General features: G+C 47.6%; 1 protein-coding gene and 1 long non-coding RNA gene across 15 annotated transcripts in view; one reads left to right on the top strand and one right to left on the bottom strand.

Annotated features, from left to right (window-relative positions):
• Positions 1-25,886, bottom strand: part of LOC139757250 (adenosylhomocysteinase-like 1) — a 338,517-nt gene that overhangs the window by 138,430 nt on the left and 174,201 nt on the right. The window contains exon 1 of one of the 14 annotated variants that reach the window (XM_071677536.1): positions 7,583-7,669. The exons of 12 other annotated variants lie outside the window; for them this stretch is intronic. The gene's annotated coding sequence lies outside the window, so the exon portion shown is untranslated. Of the gene's footprint in view, positions 1-7,582; positions 7,670-25,886 lie in introns of those variants that run through there. One more of the 14 variants, XM_071677538.1, reaches the window with a different exon arrangement.
• Positions 7,807-25,886, top strand: part of LOC139757251 (uncharacterized) — a 151,611-nt gene continuing 133,531 nt past the window's right edge. The window contains exon 1 of the long non-coding RNA XR_011714555.1: positions 7,807-9,049. This is a non-coding gene — a long non-coding RNA (uncharacterized lncRNA). The remainder of the gene's footprint in view (positions 9,050-25,886) is intronic.

The raw sequence follows: 25,886 nt of genomic DNA, 5'->3' as shown, positions 1-25,886 counted from the left end.
AGCAGACACCAGCTGCAGACTGGTGCAGGGCTCAGGTGACCAGCAGACAGACACCAGCTGCAGACTGGTGCAGAGCTCAGGTGATCAGCAGACAGACACCAGCTGCAGACTGGTGCAGAGCTCAGGTGACCAGCAGACAGACACCAGCTGCAGACTGGTGCAGGGCTCAGGTGACCAGTAGACACCACACTGGTGCAGAAGAGAGCCAACAATATGGAGGGGAGGGAAGGGACCCAGCAGGAATGGCTGGGGATGAGGGGAACCCATTGATCCTTCTTAACCTGGCGATGACACGCTCACCTACCCATCGCTACCCACCCCTCAACACCAACCTCCTCTCTCTCCAACCTATACATTACCCCTTCACTACCCAGTACACAGCCCGTCAGCAGACCCTAGCGTGACTCATCACATAATCTTAACCCGCCCTAACATCACTGCAATTAGGGTCATACCGCACGGCCGGTTATAATTAGCACATCATGAAGCTCATTAAAACCTGTAGCGCATGTAATTAGTGGGGTATTTACGTTATTTATTCCTTCCCCTGGTTAAGGTAACTTTTTGTCACTTCTCCTATTTACCCAACCTGTCACCCCTTCTGCTGCTGTTCTCCCCCCCCATCACAAACGACCCACTCCCCTGACTCCACCCTCACCACCTCTCCCCATACTCATTGTAACCCTCCTGTCCTCCCAATGTCCCTTCCTCCCAGCACACGCCAACGGGCCGTCTACACCTGTAGCATCATCCGTTACCCCTGGCGACAGTAAGGTATCTGTATATGAAGGGGGTTGTCACAACACACAGTAGCCTGATATAAATCAATTAAACACGTACACCGAAACGATGTTCCCAGCTGACGACGGCCAACCATCTCGGCGGCCCGTCTCATGGCTCCTGAGTATGTCAACAACACTCGAACCTCAAGGAGTAATACCAAAAACAAAAGTGTTAATTATTGGTTAAATCACACACCTCATACTTCAAGATGGCTTGTCGTACCTTACGTATACCTCCCCATGGCTTTCGTGGCTCCTCTCTACCCCCACAGCCTGTGCTACTGCTTTTCTGATTAAGTGGACTATTTGACCCTTCAGCCTGCGAGTCTATCTGTGCACATAAAAATACAATTGTACTTCAAATCACTTCACTGCAAATAATCATTTGGTGTTACTTTCGTATGTAGTGATAAGTCTCAAAAATAATGTAATCACCGTGCCATAATCTGAGACCACATTTCCAGCCTACGGCGGCTTCCTCCTGACATCATCATATCAGGAGCTGACATCATCATATCAGGAGCTGACAACAACATGTCAAGAGCCCTCGACGAGGTATGATACGAGAGCTGACGCTTGCCACATTCACCCCGTCACAACAATGACTTCTGGATTGATTGAAACAACAGGAATCCTTAAGTACGACGGTACGGCCCTTGAGTACGACGGTACGATCAATGAGCACGACGATACGACCCCTGACCACGACGGTGCGATCCACAAGTACGACGGTACGGAACTTGAGTACGACGGTGCGATCAATGAGCACGACGATACGACCCCTGAGCACGACGGTACGATCCACGAGTACGACGGTACAACCCTTAAGCGCAAGTCAAAGGCCAGGCCATGGTGCTGAAGGGTTGTAAACGTCGTGTTCAAGGGTCGTATTGTCGTGCTTAGAAAGTTGTACGGTTGTGCTCAATTGTTCAGGAAATCTCGTAGGTACTCTGAACACTGTATGAAATAAGAGAACAAAAGAACACTTCACAGTTCTAAACACAGAGACAAGACTATTCTAGGGGGTGAAAGTCGATGGTTATCCCCCCATCCTAGGGGAAAAAAAAAGGATTGAAGAACATGGGTATGTGAGGGGGTGAGGGGGGGGATACCTCCCTCATAAAAACGAGTGATCGACTACTGAGGGAAAGTGGTTCCTAGAGGCGTGCCATGTAGGTGAGGAAGGGGTGGGCGTGCCATGTAGGTAAGGAAGGGGTGGCATGGGATCATGAGAACTCACCATCAATATGACATTGCACATCTCGGTATACATGACCGTGCATCAGTGGCCGCCATGACCTCAACTCGGGCCTGAGGCGCATTTAAAAGGGGTGGTGTATGGACGCTCACGCGCACAAGACGGAAACGACGCAGTCGCTGTACGGCAGCTTACTGCTTGGTAGAGACACGAACGACCCAAAAAAAAAAAAATTACTCCCGTACTAACATCCTCAGATATACGACCAGTGATCATTAGTAATGCAAGTAATAAACCGATAACTTTGTCACTATATATCAATACATGGGACGTCAATTACTGATACATCAGTGCAGATGTTTATCAATGAATAACTGAGCTTTATACTGTGGAAAGGCGTAACTAGACTAGGCTCTGATAACACCCAAAATTTGTTATCCAACTCCTCAACCATATATATATATATATATATATATATATATATATATATATATATATATATATATATATATATATATATATATCTTTCTTTCATACTATTCGCCATTTCCCGCATTAGCGAGGTAGCGTTGAGAACAGAGGACTGGGCCCTTGAGGGAATATCCTCACCTGGGCCCCTTCCCTGTTCCCTCTTTTGGAAAATTAAAAAAAAAAAAAAAGAAAAAAAAAATCCCCACTTTAAGGCAAGCTGATCCTTATCAATTTCCAGAAAAAAGAGATTATGTTAATTAAAAAATCTAATTGTAAAACCAAATTACCCCAGCGTTGCAATGACCCCAACCTTCCCCGCGATAAAAACGGTCAACATCGAATTGAAAATTGAAAAAAAAATCGACAAATTAACGACTCAAAAATTTCTCAGAACGAGAAATCTAACAGTGAAATGCCATTAAGCAGTTCGAGGAAAACGAAAATAAAATCTTTTGAGACGCTTCGCCAGCATGTTGCCCGTCAACGAGTCTTCCCATATTATCTTCAGGTGTATAATATTCCGCAGTCAGGCACAAGGGAGTGAGGCCTGCTTGACACAAGAGCGATGAAGAAAAAAGAAGCTCATGTGCAGAATGTGGGGGGTGGTTCGAGCCCCAGTTATATATAATAATGGTAAAAAGCCTGTGTGTGGCACGAGGGGATGTGGTGGTGATGGTAGGTGGGGGTAAGGAAGCCGACCCCCCCTCCCTTATACAACAGTGGTACACAGGCAACATTTCCATATTAAACCCAGGTGTCACCTACGTCCTTGAGTGGGGCTAAATGTGAATATTATGTGAGCTCACAAAAAAGGGAGTTTACACACACACACACACACACACACACACACACACACACACACACACACTGCAGCTGCCATAACCCCACCTTAATCACAAGCTTCAGCTATAACCCCATCCTTAACCACAACCCTAACCTAACCACAAGCTTAAGCTATAACCCCAAACCTAACAACCACTCAAACCTACCCGCAAACTTCAGCTATAACCCTGCCCTAACCAAAAGCTTCAGTTATAACCCTGCCCTAACCACAAGCTTCAGCTATAACCCTAATCACAAGTCTCAGCTGTGCCCATGACGCGGCCACCACGCTCGTGGTCTCCTGACGGCGGGGGAGGCGGCCGACGCACCAGAGGAAGAGGACCAGCTCAGGTGCTTCTCCTGCCGGGGAGGTCGACTGGTGGTCATCGTCTGTGGTCGTGCAATGCCTGGTCTCGCCCGTCCTGGGACAAACAAACTACAGCAACTTTCGCCAGTCTTCATCCTGGGAGACACATTGCCCAGGAACTTCCCATCTTTTTTTACCTCCTGTTCTTCCTGGTAAACATGAAACGTAACTTGTCCTTGTCACGTAGTATGAACAACGGTGGTATTTCAATCCTTCAGCTGATGCTGTCACTCTCCCATCCCTTCCGTCCCATCCATATCCTCCTCCTCTACTTTCCTTCCTCATACTTTATTGTCCCCTCTTTTCCTTCTATAATCCTTCTTCTATTCCTATCTAATCTCCTACATATTATCACTTCCCTTCCATATCACCCTTTCCTCTCTCCCATCTTCCCTAATTTGCCTTTCACCTTCACACACCTCCCCCACCAAACATTATTTTCTACCTTCCCCACACCTTTTCCATCTCCTTTCCTTTCCTTCAACTCTCCCACACCACTTGCCCACACCCACCCGTCCGCCACCATACACACTCCAGCCGCTGCTTGAGTCAGCAATCCCCTCGCCACCAATGGACGGGGCTCTCTGCTCTCCTCAGCGGCAGGATAACATCATCAAAAGTGGCCTTTCCTTCCCATCGTCCCTTCAATGGTAGGCCTACGTTCCTCCCCGCCCCAACAGGGAGGGCTACGTTCCTCCCCGCCCCACCAGGTAGGCCTACGTTCCTCCCACCCCAACAGGGAAGCCTACGTTCCTCCCCGCCCCACCAGGGAGCCCTACGTTCCCTCCGCCTCACCAGGGAGCCCTACGTTCCCTCCGCCTCCTCCCCAGGGAGGCCTACGTTCCCCCCGCCAAGGGTGGGTGTTGCCTCAGCCGGGGAGGAGTACGTTCCACACACACACATCCTAAACTTTCTGGTTCCTCCACGCTCTCTTGCCCGACGCCTGGAGCCCATTTTTCTCTGGCTCGTCACAATAAACGTCAGAGCTTCTCCTGACTTCTCATAAGTATCGTCCGCGTTCTCTCCCTCGCCAGAGCAAGACCTACAGCCCAGGTTCTCTCCCCCGCCAGGGTAAGACCTACAACCCAGGTTCTCTCCCTCGCCAGAGCAAAACCTACAACCCAGGTTCTCTCCCCCGCCAGGGTAAGACCTACAACCCAGGTTCTCTCCCTCGCCAGGGTAAGACCTACAACCCTGGTTTTCAGTCGCAGCCACAGTAAAACGTCCCCTTGCAGACCACAACACGAGTTAAAGTCCGTGTTTCCATTCCCAGCTGCGTCGTCACTATTACTCATCACTATATTCCCCTCGCCTGTCGTAACCAGAGCCCGGCCTACAAGCAAGCTTTTCCCCTCAAATTAGAACCCTGGGGTTCCCCTCGCCCTACACAATTACAGCTTATATTTCCCCTCACAAAACAAGCGCCTGAATTTCCCCTTCACTCCTTGAGCTGTAGATTAATGTCTGGTTCACAGCCGGGGTGTCAGGCTCGTCCCTCACACCAGTGCCTTGGGGGCTTCCTCCAGGCTCATCCTCACTACTAGCCTCTACCTTCCCCTTCATATTCCTCATAACCACAGCTTCCTTCCCACTCCCATCCCTCACGGTTCGACCCTGAGCTTCCCCCAAAATCCACCTCATTAGACCCAATGTAACCCCGTTGATACTCCCCTTATCCACAGAGCAGGTTCCCCCCTCCCACCCCAAGCTGGTAGCCCAGCTGTATGAACCAGGGCCTCATGTTGTCCCTCATTAGAGCCAAGGGAGGACGGCAGGGTCGGCCGGTTCCCCTGGGCGAGCGAGGGAGGTCCTCCGCCAATAGGCCCTAGTCTGGCCCCCAACCCCTCCCTCGGCCGCCCTCCTCAGCTTTAAGGCTCTTGTGTCCTGCGGCTCCAGCAACCAGCTGATCTCTGTGGCACTCGCCCCGGGGCAGAACTAGCGCCACCTGACCAGGACGACACCCGCGGCCAGTCTGGTTCCTCGTTCCTTGCCTTCTCTCGCTCCAATGATCCTCACGTCCGGCTAGATGCCTCACGAGAGTACCCAAATGACAGACACCTCCGATAACACGACACATTTTTCCGAACTGCATAACGAAGATGTATTACCATTACGGAAATAGCCAAGGCCCGATGATGAGAAACAATACTGCTGTATTAAATGGCGTGGAATAATCAAATATGCAAATGGACCGGTAACCTTATATATGAAAAGACATCATCTGTATTTCAAGGTTTGCTCTTCATTGTTCCCATCAATGTCTAGTAGATATATCTAATACAATATAAAACCAAATATATATATATATATATATATATATATATATATCCTAGGAGTGGTTGGCTTGGGAGTGGAGTATAACACACGCCGGCTGGAGATACAATAATGACCCTGACCGTGTTACTGTTGCGTGAAATGAATAAAAGCTTTAGCCAGGAGGCGGGAGGTGGCCCAGGCACGCGTGATGCCGCCGGGATAAACTTGGTCCGGTTATCTGCCTCACCAGCTGTGCCTTAGAAGCCCAACCACTGACTCCCTATTCGAGCAGCGTCATCGGCTGTCCGTAGATCCGACTACGCCAGAAATATCCTCACAGTCTGTGCAATGTTGTTCTCTCAACACTAATGATATGTATATATTCATTATCGTGTGGTTATGAGTGTTGTAACCCCATGATAAAAAGGTGATAACGTTAAAAAGAAGACAATTTATGATTCCGCTGAGTAGGGCAGATGTTCCTCCGGCCATGGATACATCAAGCTCGTAGCCAAGACCCTGAAATTATAACCTGCCATCCACTGACAGATGGAAATCTCCCCACGATGAATTAAACCCTCCTCTTGCCCTACTGGGAGCCAACCTTCCCCCTCCCTCACTCCGCTCTGGCGGGGGTGGGCGCCCTACCCCCTACTCCACCCGTCGGGGACGTCCCACTCACCCCCGCTGAGGACGGCTTTCGTAACATGAAGAATTTGGGTCCATTGGTGCGCCAGTGAGCCATGCATGGCGTGTGGTGACATCATAACGCTCGTGATACACCATGATAAGGAATAACCTGCATGCTCCACGATGGTGTTTGTGTGGTATGGAGGACAAGCTCCTGCTACTGTGGTGAAGATATTCATCTAATTCTGCATAGTGAATACCAGTGACATCTACGAAGTAACTCCAGGAGATTATACGTGTGTATGGGTGTGAGTGTCAGTGAAATTCACTAGTGAGTGAGACTGTATGGAGAAATCTAAGTGCACACACAATGATCTTACTCACACGTAACCTAGTGGGTGGATCATACAGTCCAGTCCCCTCATTCACCCACTAACTCTCGTCTCCCACACACTCCTCCTCTTACCTCCTCTCCTCTACCAAACTCTCCCTCGCTCGGGACACACGAGTCGGGCATTTACCGTGTGGTGAGGCTGACCTTTCGAGCCCTCCTTTTCCCCTTGGCACTCTCCTCGACCCAGCGCTTGTCCTCAGGCAGAAGCAAGCGCTGACCCCGCCTCTCCTGGTGTACTTTCGCTACACCTACGCACAACACCACTCGATATACACCAGTATTACTTATTTTCCACCACTTGTGACGGTCTTGCTACTTCACTGTGGCGCCACACGTTCGTGACTTGGCGGCGTGGGCGTAACACTTAACGTAGCTGCTTCGACAAGGTTCGGGAACAGGTCTCAGGGTGTTTATGGCAGCGTGTTCACGCCTACTAACACGCACACTACACAGTCTGGGAGCAGAGGGGCAGCTGAGCGTGTGTACTGCGACATGTACAGGTTCTGGTTAAAGGTGTGCACTGTGGCGGAGAGAGGGAGTGAGTTGGGAGCGTCTGGTAGCGAGTGGAGTGGGGTGAGGTGTTGTGGCGAGTGCGTGTGTGTTGGTGGTGGTGGTGGTGGAGGATGAGGGACGTGTGTGCGGTGCGGTGTGCTGGTACTGACCAGAGGGTAGGAGCAGAACGGCTCACAAGGCTCACCCAGCAGGCACTGCCGCACCTACCGTTCCCCTCAAACACACATACACACCCGCGCAACCCGGGGCGGACCTACCCTCTGTAGGGGGGCGTGGCCTCTCCTCTCAGCCACTTGCGGGCCGTGTGGGCGTGGCTGAGGGCGCCGGGCCCTCACCGCCCCCTGCAAGTACACTGCCGAGGACAGTGTGCTAGCGCGGACAGGCACGCACTATACCCGTGGGCTCCCCTCACACCATATGTACCATGATTAACACCTTCCTAAAATCTCTGTTATCGCTAAGGACATCATCAGGCAACTCAGTCGTCCGGTGACACTACTCACGTCACGGTATTACGGCGATATCAATAACTTCATAAAAAAAAAATGAGAAGCTTCTCGTGTTCGACACACCGACACTGTGTAGAGGCTAGTTTGAATCAGTGTCGACCACTGAGGTTCACTTTTAAAGATCCGGAATGTGTGACGAACTGCGATGGGATCCGGGTGACGTGAACAACATGACGGACAACAGATATGTTCACAAAATGAACCAAAGGTCGTGAACACAAACAGAAAGCTAAATTCGAGTGAAGCAGTGAACAGAAGCATTGAATGCCAGTCCACTAGTGAACACACATAAGAGAACTGAGCCCGAGCGAGGCGAGGAAACCGAGTGAAACAGTAAACTGAAACGAGACTCGACCCTAGTGAAACTGTGACCACAAACGAACGCAATTAACCCTTACCGAAACAGCGACCAAACCTAGAGGACTGTACCCAAGCGCAATAAAAGCACAGAAAACACGTAACCTGAATGAAATAGTGTATACACAAGAGGCACTGTACCCTGGAGAAATAATGAACGCATGCAATGCACTTTACAAAGATAGAGGGCAGAACTCGTGACCCGCTGGACCACAGTAAAAGTGAGAGTAATGGTGTGATAGTGGAAGGTAAAACAGACACAACAACACACGAACAAGAAAAAAAAATGTATCTGTGTTACAGTGAACACTCGAATAACAGTGTAACTGAGCAAGACAGTGAGTCAGTGAAACCCAGTGACAGTAAGTGTGAGACACTGAACCTGTGTGAGACAGTAAACACACACGAGAAAAATGAGGAAAACAGGGAACATATACGAGACAATGCAAGACCAAATACGTAAAAATGAACCACAATGAGTTATGAAATCATGAAGTGTCTGAGCCACAGCTCGTGAGGCCCACGGAAAACAAACATCCCGAGCGAGAGGCAGTGAAACTTGAGTGAACCAGTGAGACGCACAGGGAGTGAAGCATCCCTGCGGTGGAACAGAGCCAGCAAGAGCATCATCAATGGGTCAGTAAGGTCAACAGACGGTAGCGTCAACACACGACCATCGCCTGATCTTCCTGGCAGTGTTGCCGACCCGGCACTATCTTCATATCGACCCCAATACCACCAGGACCACAGGTGAGACCAGCCCCCACCCCACCTCCTCTTTCCTCTAACCACACTAAAATTCTATACATCTATAATAAGAGTAATCGCCCAGTATGTACACATGTTTCGCAATGTTGGATTTGTTTATTTTCTGCTTATGTAAGGGAAAAAATATACGCAATACTTGGCATGAACTGTGACACCAGGGTGCCAAGATGTATGCCAGCCGTTAGAGGAAGGTGGGAGGAACAGACATAATGCGGCCACTCCCACCAGCATCTCCTGTGTGGATGCAGCTGCTCCGAAGCCCATCGCAACCACCACACTCCCCCTACCACAGCTATGACCTAGGCCTCCCCGACCGCAGTTAGGTCCCCCACCGTACTCCACTACCACAGCCATCACTTACGCCTCCCTTGACCCCCAGATAGTCCTCCCACCACACTCCTCTACTAGGGCCATCCACGTACTGCAACTCAATGTTTTAGCGACACAGCTACACCCTGACCCCCCTCGCGCACTCCGGTGCCACCCTTAAACCATGACGGGACGACCCTCAGGCACGACGGCGTGGCCTCAGACCACACACTTGAGGATCAGGTGTAAGCCCAGGCAAGTCATCCTGCTCAGGAGGAGTAAAAGGCAGGTTCGTCTGTAACCCAGGCGGAGCGGCAAAGCCTCTGAGAGAGAGAGAGAGAGAGAGAGAGAGAGAGAGAGAGAGAGAGAGAGAGAGAGAGAGAGAGAGAGAGAGAGCCGACTCAGAGCACCGTCTTAAGTGCACTGAGGAGAAATACCAACACTGGGGAGGTCACCAAGTCTCGCCACCCACCACTTCGACATTGTCCCACTGGAGAAACCAAGTCAACATATTGAACTCTCATTAATTCCTCAGTTACGATAAAAAAAAAACCACCAATGAATCACAACCGACTCTGAGAACATATCATATCCAAACCCGCGATCTTAATGATTTCACAGAGAAACGTGACTTTATTCCTTAAGTCTGCCAAAAGTATTCGAACCTAACTTCAAAAGGTTTCAGCACTTCTAAATTCCCAGAACTAATGACCCGTACTACCTGCAGGTGCCTCGGGGTACATGTAGCCCATCACAGGCGGCCACAACCACTGCATTTATACAGGCGACAGAAACGCCGTACAAAATACACACCTTCTGGCAACCGAAGTCATCACCATTCCCCTGGTGCTGATTATGCCAGGTTAGAGCAGCGAGGGGCAGCCCCGTATAACAGGCGGGTGCGCGTGCCAGTTTGAGACAGAAGCGATGGGTCGTAACTAAGATTCTAAGAACCCCGTCTCACCTGTCGTCGTAAAAATAACGCGCGACCCCCGCACGGAGCGGATGTGACAACCTCCACGCCCTTTAAAAATTCCGCCACGCTGATCTCACGGATTAAAAATATATTTAATGAGCTTAAAGAAAAAAGAAAAAAAATGAGTCCCTATCGGAGTAAAAATAGACGGGATCTATAAATAATCCTCGACCAGTCTCGACCAAATCTCCCCCCACGTCCACGTCCACGTCCACGGTGTTCAAGTGCACGACTGAGGGAGGGTCCGTGGGCAGGAAGTGTGTGGACCTGGAGACGGTTGAGGGACGATGATCTCGGGGACCACAGACCCTCCCAGGGAACACCTGCCTCTTCCTGGGATGATGAGAAAACTTTATATGTGATCACAAAACTCTAGTTAAATATCCGGTAATAATAAAAAAAATATAATTAATAATAATGATAATAATAATAATAATAATAATAATAATAATAATAATAATAATAACAATAATAATAATAATAATATCAATAATAATAATAATAATTCATAATAATAATTAATAATAATAAATAATAATAATAATAATAATAATAATAATAATAATAATAATAATAATAGCAATAATAATAATAATAATAACAATGATAATAATAATAATATTGTTACTATTGTCATTATCCAATATCATTATCATCATCATTCTTATCATTATAATCGTTATCATTATTATCATATGACGAACATGACCTGGGTCACAATAGTCTAACCGGGTCAGGTCAGGTCAAACGGTATTACAGCGAGTATATATATACGAGTTGGGTCAGCTGGGGTTGTAGCGAGCTGAGCCTGGGCGGGTTAGTTTACATGATATTAGCAAGTAAGATGGAATAACTGATATGGTCTATATTACCAAGGTTTATGGAACTACAAGTAATTTCCTTTATATAAATCGCTGGTAAAGTTGTTGAAGCTGGGAAAGTCTTGTTAAAAGTTGTAAGGCCCAGGACAGAACACACTAGCTGGCTACAACAGGGGAGAACCACAGCAAGTGTCCACTCCCACGACCCACAACCCCTGCCGATGCCATCACTCTCACAACCCCTAACACTCACTCTTCCTCTCCCTCCCTCTCACCTTAATCTCCCTGCCAATACCACCCCACTTGCCTCCCCCACCTGCCACTACCTACCCCCCCCTCACCCCAATCTCTCCCCACGTGATGCCTTCGCTGTCCTAGAGAGAGAGAGAGAGAGAGAGAGAGAGAGAGAGAGAGAGAGAGAGAGAGAGAGAGAGAGAGAGAGAGAGAGAGAGAGAGAGAGACCGTCTGGGGTCCACACCACTAAGATATTGCTCCTTCAGGATGCACCATATTAAACGCGACACCCTCCTCCTACCTGAATCTCGCTGCTCTTACATTCCATTGCCCTAATCTACCTTTATCTACATCACGAGAAGAACCTACCATTTCATCATCATCATCATCATCATTATTATTAGCAGAGACACAAGAGATGGGGGCCCCCCAAAGCGGGCACAACCCCCCACCCTGTACAACACAAGCTGGTAACACAGTCATAACCCATCACAAACACAGGGTTCAATCCTTTTGATACACGGGAATCGCATTGTCCTACGATCAGGCGCTACACAGGAAGGCAACGTATACTGGCTTTATTTCAAAGCGTCGATCATAAAGGCACATATATGAGTACATTTCGACAAATAATTACCATACTTTAAACTGAAGACGTCGATTAGGGTTTCTTCTGTTCACACCTTCCTGAGAGAGAGAGAGAGAGAGAGAGAGAGAGAGAGAGAGAGAGAGAGAGAGAGAGAGAGAGAGAGAGAGAGAGAGAGAGAGAGAGAGAGAGAGCAGTATTGTTACAACTAATCAGGCTAATTAACAGAAAACGGATAAGATTCATTACGTTAACAAAGACGAACGAATGACCGACATTATCCTTTCCTCGTGGTTCACTCTTGTGAAATTCCGCTTCGAAAACGTCTCGCAACATGAGGCAAATTGATAGGCAATATATATATATATATATATATATATATATATATATATATATATATATATATATATATATATATATATATATATATATATATGCAGGATAAAGATAAAATCTATGAGGCTGGCAATTCCTTTCTTTAATACCTCTCTCAGTAATCCTATTAGAGGATCTGTAACACACTTGCTGTATGTATCTCTGGCTCGGGCGTGGGGCAAGGCCTAGGCTGGCCCAGACACCTGCACAACAACAACCAGACACCCGTCTATCCCATGTTCTAACTCCACTCTTCCACATTCCACCTGAACTGTTCCTCATTCTACCTCGAACTATTCCACAATCCTCCCCCTCCCGTACACTCAACCAAGACTTCCAGGGAATCAACTACAGAACATAATATCAATGAGGAGTACGTAAGAGATAACGAATGACGTCACCAGAACAGGTAACTCATCACCACTGGCCGCACGTACCTTCACCATCGCTTACATAACTCACCGCCACTGCCCACACGCAGCTCATCAACACATTATGGAACCCATTAACACTGGCAGGAGAATCCAATTTCCTGGAGTTATCTGTCGTTCCCCGGGCGCCACCGCCTTATCTAATCAGGCGTAACAATCTCGAGTGACTGCTGATGAAATGACGGACTCCCAGAAATATGTGGTATTCATTCATTACGCCACACACCGCCAGGGTCAACAACTATGCCGGGGTTATAGACCCTACGGTAAACTCTGGGTTGGGTAAACCTGTCATAAGCTCATTCTGCAAACACGTCGAGCTATAGCATGTCGGAGTCTATAAAGGTAAACTCGGAAATACGTAAACTGACTTGGGTAAACTCTAATCAGGTCCTCTTGTTACGAGTCAGCCCTGTAACAGCTGAACTCTGCCAAGGGGTGTACTCTTAAAAGTAAACACGACCAGGGGTAAACTGTCCCAGGGCAAACACTGCTATAGATTAAACCTAAGAGTATCTACAGACGCTGCTGACCCATCAAAACCACGGTGGGAGTAAGATGAAAAAAAAAAAAACCCTAGGACACATCAAATGGCACACCTCTCCCTACGTAATCCTGACAATCCATTAATCCAGCAGTAATGGAGAGAAAGAAAAAAAAAAACTGACGAATTTATATTATAATACTCGAGCCAACTGTTGCCAGATATGGAGAATGTTTACAACAACGCCCGGACGCCTCTGTCACTCAACAATCTTATCTGGACCCTTCTCCACCACCACCAGGAGCCAATGACGTTTTCCGGCTCATGATATCAGTATTCTGTCGTGTTTATGATGTACAATTCCCACAGTCTGTCAGTCTTACGATGAACGCATTATATATATATATATATATATATATATATATATATATATATATATATATATATATATATATATATATATATATAATTTATATATATATATACTGTCCGGTCAGATATAGTTATTGCCGAAGTCTATGGAGTCGGTCCTGCACGTTTCATTAACATGTTTGCGATGCGACATTTATGTAATTAATAATAATGATAATAATAATCATGATAATAATGATAATGTCAAATGCTGACAATATTCAGAGAAACAACAGACGGTGAATACAGAGAGACCAAAACACACAGAGAGAAAAAAGAAAAGAAAAGATGGAGAGGGGAGAGCGGAGGGGGGTATTAAGCAAACAACCTCTATAGAAATAGGATGGCTGTGTGTTGACCACTGATGACGTTCACCGTGGCTGGTGAGGCTGTTTGTTTTGGTGGTGGTATGCACAAGTCTGAATGGGCTTCTTGCGGCTCTGACGTCAACATGCAGCCAGGGGAAGAGGGATCTCTTAGTGGCAGGAGGTGACGGTGGCCCTCGGAGCTGCCTTGCACTGCGGTTGATTATTCTCTCAATACACAGTGAGGGACAGACAATGGGTGAGAATGTTTACTTATAGGATACGAGATGTTACACAAACACAGAATGTAAACAAAAACATCTGTTTGTACTGCATTCGCGGGAACACCACAGGCCATCTCATCTCGCCCAATCACAGTCTACCTTCAACCTCCGGTATCTGGGATAATCTAAGCTTCACATCCACGCTATAGATGAGCCTGGCCCTCGTTTTCATTACCTATGACTTGGGTTCTGCATCACCAACTGTCTAGGAGTATTGGTTGAGCCTCCAGTCACCGTGTGGCGTGACAGGCAAGTTGGTCGGTCGCCATTGGTCCCTCGTGTCGCTATCTGTATGTTCTTCTTTTCCCCCCATCTGGCAACTGACGATGTTATGACCCGTGGGACGGTCTTAATTACACCCAAGCCACACCATCGCTGCTGCTGCTGCTACAGCGGTGTGTCAGCCGTCGTCGTCTGCAAGGCGAGGCATCCACCTGTCATACAGCTGCGCCACTCTGAGACTTTGAAATTGTTTTGCCTCGCGAGACTGAAGGTTAGAGCCATGATGGACGTCTTCAAGAAGGGCTTAAGGGGTTCGGGAGCCGCCCAGACCCACAGCTGGTCAACTTGATCTTACTCTGGTAAACAAAGAATACCCTACACACACACACACACACACACACACACACACATATATATATATATATATATATATATATATATATATATATATATATATATATATATATATATATATATACTTTTTCTTGTTTTCATTCCTTTGTAAGATGTGACACTTTCAAGTGAGAGAGGTTCAGCTGATTTATTTACTAAGGAAAGGTGGGTTTTAGAAGCGTGTGTGTGTGTGTGTGTGTGTGTGTGTGTGTGTGTGTGTGTGTGTGTGTGTGTGTGTGTGTCGCGCAACCTGCCCGGCCCACACGTGCGTGGCGAGGAACAAAATCAATCTAAATGCAAATATGTCTTAACCCGCAGGACATGCGGATCTCTGTCTACATGTCTACACCTACAGTCTGGCGGGCTGGGCACACCTGTGGTGTCTGAGGGGGGATGGGGTCTATTTCTCTGTGGGGAGGGAGTGCATGCGCTTACTGACCTCAAAGAATATATTTATCGGGGGGTACACACACCTATAGGCTCCTGGGCTACACTTCTGGGGGAGGTGTGTGTGTGTGTGTATACACCTACTGACCCTAGAGTTACACTTCTGGGGGGATGGCACGTACCGTTGTTACCACGCCAGACCCCAGAGATCTCAACCACAAACAAACATACTAAAACAAACAGTAAATATACAACGTGGAATCTAAACATCTCGACCAGTCTCAGAAAATCCGAGAAATGTGTCGGCAATTCGCTCACACAATTGCAAAACTGTTATAACTTTCGCCATTTATACAACATTTCAAAACATCACGAAAATATAGCCAGAAAATACTTGGGTGAAATCTAAATATCGTCTCGTCACCCGAGAAGTATTCCGAATATTATCATTATTTCTTTTACTGTGAAATATTCTGGGAAAAATATCTTGATCTATTCTGCCCTGCCACGCAATACAGGCCCAACATTTTAAGCATTTCCCGGCATTATGAAACACTACGAGAGAATAATAATGAGAGGAGGGACATGCTAAATGCATCTGCCGCCCGCTACAGAGAGAGAGAGCCAGAGTGAGGGAAGGGGGTCGCTCTCTACTGATATAAACACGTTAGGCAGGATGGTGCGGCCCTTGAGCACGACGGTGCGGCCCTTGAGCACGACGCGACGATCCTTGAGCACGACGGCGCGAGCCTTCAGCACAAAGGTGCGACCCTTGAGCACGACGCGACGCTGTGACCTATTGAGCCAGAACCTACGACCCAGGGGCGCGCCGTCGTGCTCAAGGGCCGCACCGTCGAGCTCGAGGACCGTACCGTCGTGCTCGAGGATCGTACCGTCGTGCTCGAGGATCGTACCGTCGTGCTCAAAGACCGTACCGTCGTGCTCGAGGACCGTACCGTCGTGCTCGAGAACCGTACCGTCGTGCTCAAGGACCGTACCGTCGTGCTCGAGAACCGTACCGTCGTGCTCAGTAGAAAAAATATAAAAAGCAACAATGCAGGCCCCAGCCTCTCACCACTCCACAGCGGCCATAACTCTCACATTACCTCTCCCAGCGCGTCTCTCACACGTCAGCCTTTTCCTTCTGAGTCTACAAAGCCGGCCACTGTAGAAATGCCGCAGGCTGCACGGTGTAATACACGGTGTGTGTGTGTGTGTGTGTGTGTGTGTGTGTGTGTGTGTGTGTGTGTGCGCCTCCTGCGCGGCGGGACCCGGGGCCATCACGGGCCGTTGATGAAGGTACTCTCCTCTTTATGGTAATTACCCGCCTTTTGTACAAAGTACAGCAATTCACCTGAATAATAGCTCTCTCTCTCTCTCTCTCTCTCTCTCTCTCTCTCTCTCTCTCTCTCTCTCTCTCTCTCTCTCTCTCTCTCCGTTACCAACGCACGTTACCCGTCCCGTCGTCACGTTCTCAAGGTGTTCTTCCCTCCCATGTAAAACAAAAAAAAAAAAAAAACCACGGTACACGCACCACCCATCACCACGAACACACACACACACACACACACACACACACACACACACACACGTCATCAGTTAACAAGGGCGTACCCCTCCCGGCAATTTATATATATTACAGCTATAAAACAGGCGAATAATTGAATAAATATTTGACTTCAATTTGTAACGCGGGAACACAACTGGTGCCGCTGTGACGCTAGACTTTCCCATTGGGTTATAACAACATAGTGTGGCCACAGGTTATAGCAAAGTGACGCTGAAAGTCTATAACGTAACCACGACGTGCCGGTGTAACAACACCGTAACGTCAAAGGCTATGAAAGGGACGTATAACTGTAAACTGTAACAAAATTGTGACATGGTATCAACGAGATGACGTCAAAGGGTTCCACAATTGTGAAACAAGATCTCATAACAAAATTGCAACACAAGAGATACGAATATATATATATATATATATATATATATATATATATATATATATATATATATATATATATATATATATATATATATATATATATCATAGCATTCGCAGAGGGAATCTTCTTCTTGAGACAAGTATGTAAAGGTAAATTAGACAGAAGCGAGAAGGTTAGGAGAGACGGTAGGATGAGAAGCCGGAGAGAGAGAGAGAGAGAGAGAGAGAGAGAGAGAGAGAGAGAGAGAGAGAGAGAGAGAGAGAGAGAGAGAGAGAGAGAGAGAGAGCAGTGAGATGGAGTGGAGAGAGGGGAGGGATGTGGGGAGCGTAAGGGATAGTAAGAGGGGGAGATGATGGAGGGGAGAATAGGGGACATGAGGAAAGGAGCAATGAAGGAGGGGAAACTATACAGCAGCAAGACTGATGGTCGAGAATCTCCAGATGAGAACATGGGAAAGAAAGAATGAACACGGGAAGGAGAAAATCTGCAACGGGGAGGAGATGGATGGGAAGGAATCTGCGGGAGAGAAAGGAGGGGAAGGAGAGCCTACAATGGGACAGGAGGAGAGCAGGAAGGAGGAAGAACAATGACACGGAAGAACAGTGGACTGCACCCGCGGAACCAGCCACGGAGGAGGAGGAGGAGGAGGAGGAGGAGGAGGAGGAGGAGGGTCTGGCACTCAACGCCTGGTGATGATGATGGTGCTGACCCAACACCACGGCCCGGCTGGTGAGGTGGGCCACTGGTGACCAGAGGCACTCACTCCGCCGGCAGTAGTTAAGTTTGTAACTTTCGGCGTTAACTCTAGTAACGATCAACTGAGGGCAGTGACCGGGCAGTGCCGTGCCTCAAACCGGTTCCCCTCGCCAGTCTACACCTTCCCCAGCCGGTAACGTCTCTCTCTCTCTGCCGATATACTGGACGATCAATCGACTTTCACTCTTGGTAACCTGCAGACGAATTCCGCCAGGTCAAAACTGGTGGGAGTTCTAATTATAGGCTGGGGTGAGGGAGTCGCACAGCCCAGCCCCAGGGTACATTAACGACCCTCACGTCTTGCCTGCCTCGAGCGGGACACCTGATACCTCCTCCTCTCCTTACTCCCCCACTCTCCTTAACAAGACTATCCCACTCTCCCTCTCCCTCCCTCCCTCCGCAAGACACAGCGCCGGCGACAGGTGCAACCCGCCTGGGGATCCGAACTGTCGCTGCTGACCAGCGTCGTCAACTTACGGCGGGAGACGGTGTGTCCCCGCTCCAGGACACGCTCGTCCACGCATTACTCTCTGTTGCCCGGCCTGGTATGGCCCCCGTGCACCTGCCCCATGCCATCCACACGCCCCAACCGGGTCACTGGGACGCATCTCGACCTGCCAAGCCTACGCTACGTGATCACGTACACTGAACAGTATCGATAACACGCTTTACGTAGGGGACTTTGCGACACTACGTACTGCTACTCCCCCAAGTTGGTCACGGATACATGACTCTTCAACTCCCCTAAATGGGTTTCTCGACTGGCTTTAGATGGTTCCTACAGGCCACAATACAGACTAATAGCATGTACAGTTAGGCCCTCGGGATCTACATTTGGACCGTCTTTAAGCAGCGTTCCTCGAAAATCTTAACCTTTACGAGTTCTCTACACATTTCCCAGAATACAAAAATACTGGAGTCAGTGCCGTTATAATCAGGTTTACGACTCGTTCCCAAAAATCCGAATTCCAATCAACTCCTGTGAAGGTCCCAAAGTATCGGAATTTCGAATCGTTCTCCACGGTCCAAGACTGTCTCGTCTACTTGTCACTCACCAGAATGGTTTGTCCTGATTCTCTATGGCAGCCCATATCCTGATTCTCAGTTCCCACTGAGAGTCATTCAATATCCTGCCTGGACCGAATTTCCTAAGAATGTCCCAACGTATCTTGATTCCTTGTCACTCAAGATGACGCTCCCCTAAGTATCCGACTGGTTCCCTATCATCCAGATTCCGACTAGTTCCAGAGAAAGTCCCCATCACCCAAGTTCCACCAATCTGCTAGAGGAGGACCTGGAAGACGGTACTGGCTGGTGGGATCAGAGGGAGTGAGGGGCCTCGTCAACTACAGACTTACGTCGCTGTGTACAACCCTAAAAGTCACCTTCCAGGTTCTGGAAGACCGTCATAGATCCAGGAGCCAATATCTTGCCTTGCTAGGCTGGATGCTGGACAATAACCTTTTGGTATCTTAATATGCGATTAACTTCCCATGTAAACTAATTACTCGTGAAAGAAAATCAGAGCCTGGCATGATTAATTAGAAGCTCAAGTAATTAGGACAACACAGAAGAATGGCGTCCCTCCTTGGAACAAACAATCGGAGTCTCTTGTGGCCGAAACTCTAATCATAACACGCCAGGCTGCTCGACCATCTCGACCTAGAAACTGGCAGGTAATCAAACCCTTCGGGTGCTGGTGATGTCAAGACAGAGCCAACCAGTGTTGTCAGCTCAGGTCACTGCCACCAAATGCAGTCAACTCCCGCCCATTTGGGATCTCTTTCCCTCAACATCCCCATTTGGGACACACCTCGACGACCAATATCAAATCACAATTCTCCCAATGCCTTTATTTCTGATTTGGTTTCCTTAATCGCCTCTATATCATCATGGGATAGTCAACTGTTGTTACACCCAGTTCTTAATGTTTATGTATAAGGAAGTTTCGTGTGGAAGGCATGAAAACCTTTGCTGAAATCAATATTTTTTCTCATGGAATAAAAGACATGAAATTCGTACTAACTTACCTCGCGATTCTTCATGCAATCGAAGACAGTTCACCATAGTAACTTACCTTGCATGTACGTTCATAAAAAATAAAAAATCATCCTACATAATAGATTCAAAAACAAAAGTATTAGGATGATCCTATCGACAGAAGGCAAGAACTAGCGACATCTATAAACCAACATTTCTGTAGAATAACTCATCACTTACCTGTGTCTGCGGACTTACCTCATTCACTGGCTCCCCCAGGCAGAGGAGTCCGGACGATCCTGAGTCAGTCTGGAGTCTGTACTCACCAGCAGTGGAGTCCAGGTGTACCCCTCCTCTCTCTCTCTCTCGCTATATCAAGTGCCCAAGTGTGTTTGTGTGTGTGTGTACTTATTTACATATATAGGAGTATACAGGGATACAAGCTCCACTCCAACGTCTATACGTATTGACCACCGAGCATCGGCACACGAGCGTATACAGTTATCATGTGATGAGGCAAAACCAACTTCCCAAACTGGCAATACATCATTACTGAGGACCCCAGCGGCTGAGGCTCTTTCAAACTTCCGACTTAATTCCCTTTCAAGTTCTGTTCGCCTGTGGGAAAATCACATGTTAATTCTCTGGGAGCTCTCAATTAATCTTTAAAAATTCGACTTTGACTCCAGCAGCTTAAGGCGGTGATGAAAATTTCAATACATTAGTAAGCTGATGATACTTTTGAAGTTTCCAATACAAATTCAACTTTCGAGGGGGTGGGGGTGGGGGTGGGGGGATTAACCTTTGAATTTTTGCACGTAATTAATCATGCAATCAATGTTCCCCCAAACAGCTGCAAGTTAGAAGCATTAAGCTTTCATCTCACTGTGGCTGCCCTGCTAACCTTAATTTGCTGAGCTAAAAGAAATTGATTGGCAGAATATAAACCAATGAATAAATGAATGAATACATGTATTAGTGTGTGTTGTGTGTGTCCGAGTATGCGTATTCACATTCATTTATTCATCTGTTGCCAATGTTATCATCTTGTTCGTAACGCCCATCAAATCTGGAGTGCTTTACGGAGCTTGTATCCTTAATATAATGTCCAAGAAATTATATTTCCCCAGTAACATTCCCAGTAAGTGATGTCATGTACCAACGGTTGGAAACCCGTCTCCAGAACCAGGGGTATGTGTTCGGACAGTCAAAACTACACACAAGACCACATGCATGCTACATCAACCGGTCTACAGTGACGTACCGTCTCGGATATGTACCCTGCGGTGCGCCTGGTCCATACTGCACCGAACCCTCTGTCTAAAGAGACGGGGGACAGAGGGACCGTTGCAGCTTCGACCAGAATCGTCCAGGGGACATTTCATCCGTGACCATACATTACCAAACCACGGCTCTCCACTACACAACAACGCATAACTACACTACAAGCTCTACAAAACTACAAATACATCAGTCATGCAAAACACTACTAAGAGTACACTACACCTCACTACACCATACACAAAAATACACGTACTACTATTGTAACACAAGACAACTGTGAACATGCCAGTGCAACACAAGACAGGGGACACTTAACTGAAACAGACAAGCCTACAAACATGACAAAACACTACAGTCAGAGGCAAGACAGACAAAGCAAGGAAGTGCACACTACAACGAAACACAAGACAGAACACAAATATAAAGAACAACAAGACGATGATCACTACTACGGCGCAACACTCTACCAGGCAACAGAAGAAGCGTCGTGCACTAGGCACACGGAAACACATCATACACCTTCCATGTAGGCTACAGGTGCGGTGCGGCCCGCCCGCTCTCGGGGCAAACCTGAGAGGCTAGCCCAGGGCAGCATCAACACTACGGGCACAGAGCGTGTAACGGCAGAGCTTGCCAGACTCACTACCAACACAGGGACACACCAAACGAAGACCTAAATTCAGCCAAACTTACAATCTGGAAAGCAGAAAAGAAAAAATCCACAGATCATTAAATAATTTCTTGGAATATTCAGTCCCTTCTGATATGTTGTTAGAAATTATTTCTACCATCTATTTCATTTCTTCTTGAACTAAATGCTAGGAAAGAATCTTCATCAAAAAATACTCTAAAGCTATTGATATGATCATGACAATAATGAAAGGTTAAAAGAAAAAAAAAAAAAGAAGGGATGTCAATAACAAGCAGATGGCCCAACATCACTATTGAACGTAAAATCATCGAAGCAAATATCATCACAAGAACATAATGTAAAAATGAATGGGCCATGCTGGTGGCATTCCTTCACACGGACACTCAAGACACTGCTGACGGTGGAACATGCACGCAGGCAAGGCTGGGAGAGTATTGGCAAGCATCAATACACACTACACTCATCCAACTACTCTAAACACTCCATTCATCCAGCATCACTACACACAGCCAACACCCGACTCACTACCACATGGATTAGTAGAAGCTTCTCGCTTCACTGTGACGATCATATTAAAATATAATCGTCAGATGAGCGGTATTACCCTTCCGCTTCCTCCTCATCTTCGTTGCCATCTCAAGTCAAGAGATGAGAGCATGTTTCGCAAGAATTACTTCGTGTCATATACTTCGTTACGAGTAAATTAAACAATCGCATGTGTCTCATATTTTTTTTCCAGGGTGCTAAGATGTATTGCATACGAAAGCAATGAAGTAACTAGTGAATACATACAAGACTATTATACAGTTAATCAACAACGTGAGTGTGACAAGCGCGGGCGGGCCAGGCCTGGAAAGCTTGCCTTGCAGTCGTGGGCCCGCTGGAACGGGGTCTGGAACAGCAATTTTCGCCGGGCTTTGATCTGCTTGTGGGACCTGACCTCCTCCTCCTTCTCCTCCCCCTCAAGGCCACCACACCGGAGGGGCACACCAGCCTCAACTCTTCCCTGTTGACTGAACAAACTCCACTGGAAAGTTTAGATCTACTATGTCTACCCTGGAAAGCACTTAGCTTTAATTAAAGGCAATCTTTAGCAGTCGACGAATCAAAATATAAGCGGAAATCATCTGTTCTTTTAAAAGGCGATGCAATTTGCTCATTCTTTACAAACCCTACATGTGTCAAACTACCTTGCCTTCAAGCCGTTTATTGGCTGAAAGTGTACGAGGCTTCATACGTCGACAAGACCAAACCAACTTAGTATCTGGACGCTCCCAGCCACATCGGCACGACCCTTGAGCATGCATGACGGTACGACCTTTAGGTATCAAGGAATGACCTATGATCTGACCCCTACAGAGGTACGTCCGAGGCCATCACACCACCCGAGTCATACCGTCGTGCTGGTGCGGTCGTAGCGTCGTGCTAAAAGGTCGTAACGCCATGCTCATTAGTAGCACAGTCGTGCTGAAGGAGTCAACGAAACACCCTTTCGCTAATTCAGCTAATTAATCAACACATTTATCATAAACGAATTATCAAACATATCGAAAATGAGAACGTCTGGCATTCTTCAGCCAACCATGTTGTTGTTACTTCATAAGGGCCAGCTGGGCAACGCGCACAAAAAAAGTATAATTAGAGAAAACGACGTCTGGTGCGAATGGCACTAACTACCAATTACTTCAGCTACATAATACGGTCTGTGTGGCACAACGAGCTAACGACCTCGTTAACGAGGAGACTGTCGGTGGCCGGATCAGCAGAAATCCGTCATGCTTGGTATTACTGCTTCACGATGCAGTGTAGCCAGCTTGAGGTCAGCTCCCGCCAATGCACTACTCACACGACAGGCGAAGCCCCGGTCGGTGAGGTCCCCGGAAAGAGATCGTATCATTTGCGCGCAATTCCGATGACATCATCAACTGTTGCGCTCAAGGGTCGTTTCATCGTACTCAAGGGTCGTAATCATCGTACTGAAGGGTCGTATCATCGTACTCAAGGGTCGTATCATCGTACTCAAGGGTCGTATCATAGTACTCAAGGGTCGTATCGTTAACTTCATGGTTGTAAAGTTGTGCTCGAGGGTCGTGACGCCGTTGCCCAAGGTCGTACCTCTGTTGCTCACGGGTCGTACCGTCCAGCTCAAGAGGTTAAAAGGTCAGGGCAGAAACACGTGCCTGTACGTGCAGCACGCGCAGGTGGCGGTGAAGTCCAGCAGTATGCGTCGAGGAAGTCAATTGTGTTCGGGGAGAAATTGCATTTCGCGCGCTGAGCGTGTCGAACAACGGGCGGGTAATTAGTTGCATGTGAGTTGAGCACCGTTCAATAACCGACAAATAAATTACGTTTTCCATGGTTGGGTTGAGGTTCCAACAAAGAAAACTGACGAGAAATTGGGTACGAATTTCCCGGAGAGCTCTCCACCTCCCTCTATCATATGCCTTTACGACAAAAAAAAAGATGAAAAAGAGAAAAACGAAAAAAAAAAAAAAATTCCAACATCCTAGTTTTTAATTTCTTTAATATGTCAATTAAAAAAAAAAGGTATTTACGCAAACACACTCGAAAGACGGTTCTACTGACTCGGGGAAACCCCTTAAACGCTCAACATATTTAGATGGTTCCAGGCGCCGTAGGCCGGGGTGTGTGTATGTCTGAGTATACATAAGGTCAAGACATGGTATACATATGCATACAACGTTAAGGGACGGGACAACACGAGTGTAGAACTCCACCCCCTCCTCCCCCAAAGTAACACACAAGAAGGGATACAGTGATCACAATACATGGCTCCCCCCTGCCTTCTGCAGTGTCTGGCAATGAAAAAGGGAATTCTGGTCACTTTACGAACCAACATTGCCCCGTTCCCAGGATCGAACCTGAGCCTCGTGGACTGTCAGTAACGGTCTACACCCCGTGTCGCAGGCCACTCTTTACCAGTGATCTGGTTAATAAAGGTCAGACGATCTCGTGCGGGTGGCTGATACGACCAATTTACCAATTTAGCCCGGCTCCTGACACCCAATTTATCTCACTACACCAAACCCTGGCAGGGCGACAAGACGAAGACTTTCCTCGCGAACAGAACCAATTTTCTTCATATAAATCCTCAGACCGTAAATCTTCAACCCCTTGAGCACTGCCGCAAGATCGTTGGGTACAACGGCGTGACCTCTGACCTGAACGTTAAGGGTCGGTCTGAAGGGCCAGACCATCAAACCCAAGGGTCGTACCGTCGTACTTCAGGGGTCGTTCGACGACGCGTTCAAAGAAAGAAAGGAATCCATCTTAATGACGATTTCACTTCTTTCCTCATCCCTGACCTGTACCTCATAACAAGGTCACCAGCTGACGTCACGTCAAACCTTACGACCAGTGACCTCACCAACGTACCACTCGTTTCATTTATCGAGCCAGGAATCACTAAACCCATGATGATCAAAGTTCTGTGGCTGTCGCGATTAATATAATCCTTCATCAAGTCAATAATGTACGTAGCCACCAGACTCTTTACCCGGCTGGATACTTATAACGTTTACGGTAACCCATGAATACAAGGTACATGTACCGGATCATCAATGAATACATGATACGTGTACCGGTAACCTGTGAGTCTGTGAGGTGTGAGTCAGTGACGTGGTAATGAATGAACCTGTATACCTTTCGCTGGCATGCGAGACTAACCTCTAGCCCAGCGGGTCCCGGTCTACAAGCCGACCTCACCTTGCGAGGCCCTTGGTCTACCAGGATACTGCATGCTGCATGACTGTGTTCATATTGTACACGCAGGCAGGTACAGGAGGAAGGTGTCCACTCATGTCCGGAATCACTCCCGGGGTCTTCCCACGGTGTTCCTTAAATATGCCAACAGGAGGCAGAACAGACGCGGTGATACGACAGACTTGGACCCCAGAAACAGACGCGGTGATACGACAGACTTGGACCCCAGAAACAGACGCGGTGATATGACAGACTAAGAC

Source organism: Panulirus ornatus, chromosome 25 (genome assembly GCF_036320965.1).
Source record: "Panulirus ornatus isolate Po-2019 chromosome 25, ASM3632096v1, whole genome shotgun sequence".
In the NCBI taxonomy this organism is placed as follows: domain Eukaryota; kingdom Metazoa; phylum Arthropoda; class Malacostraca; order Decapoda; family Palinuridae; genus Panulirus; species Panulirus ornatus.
This window is presented reverse-complemented; position numbering and strand designations above follow the sequence as displayed.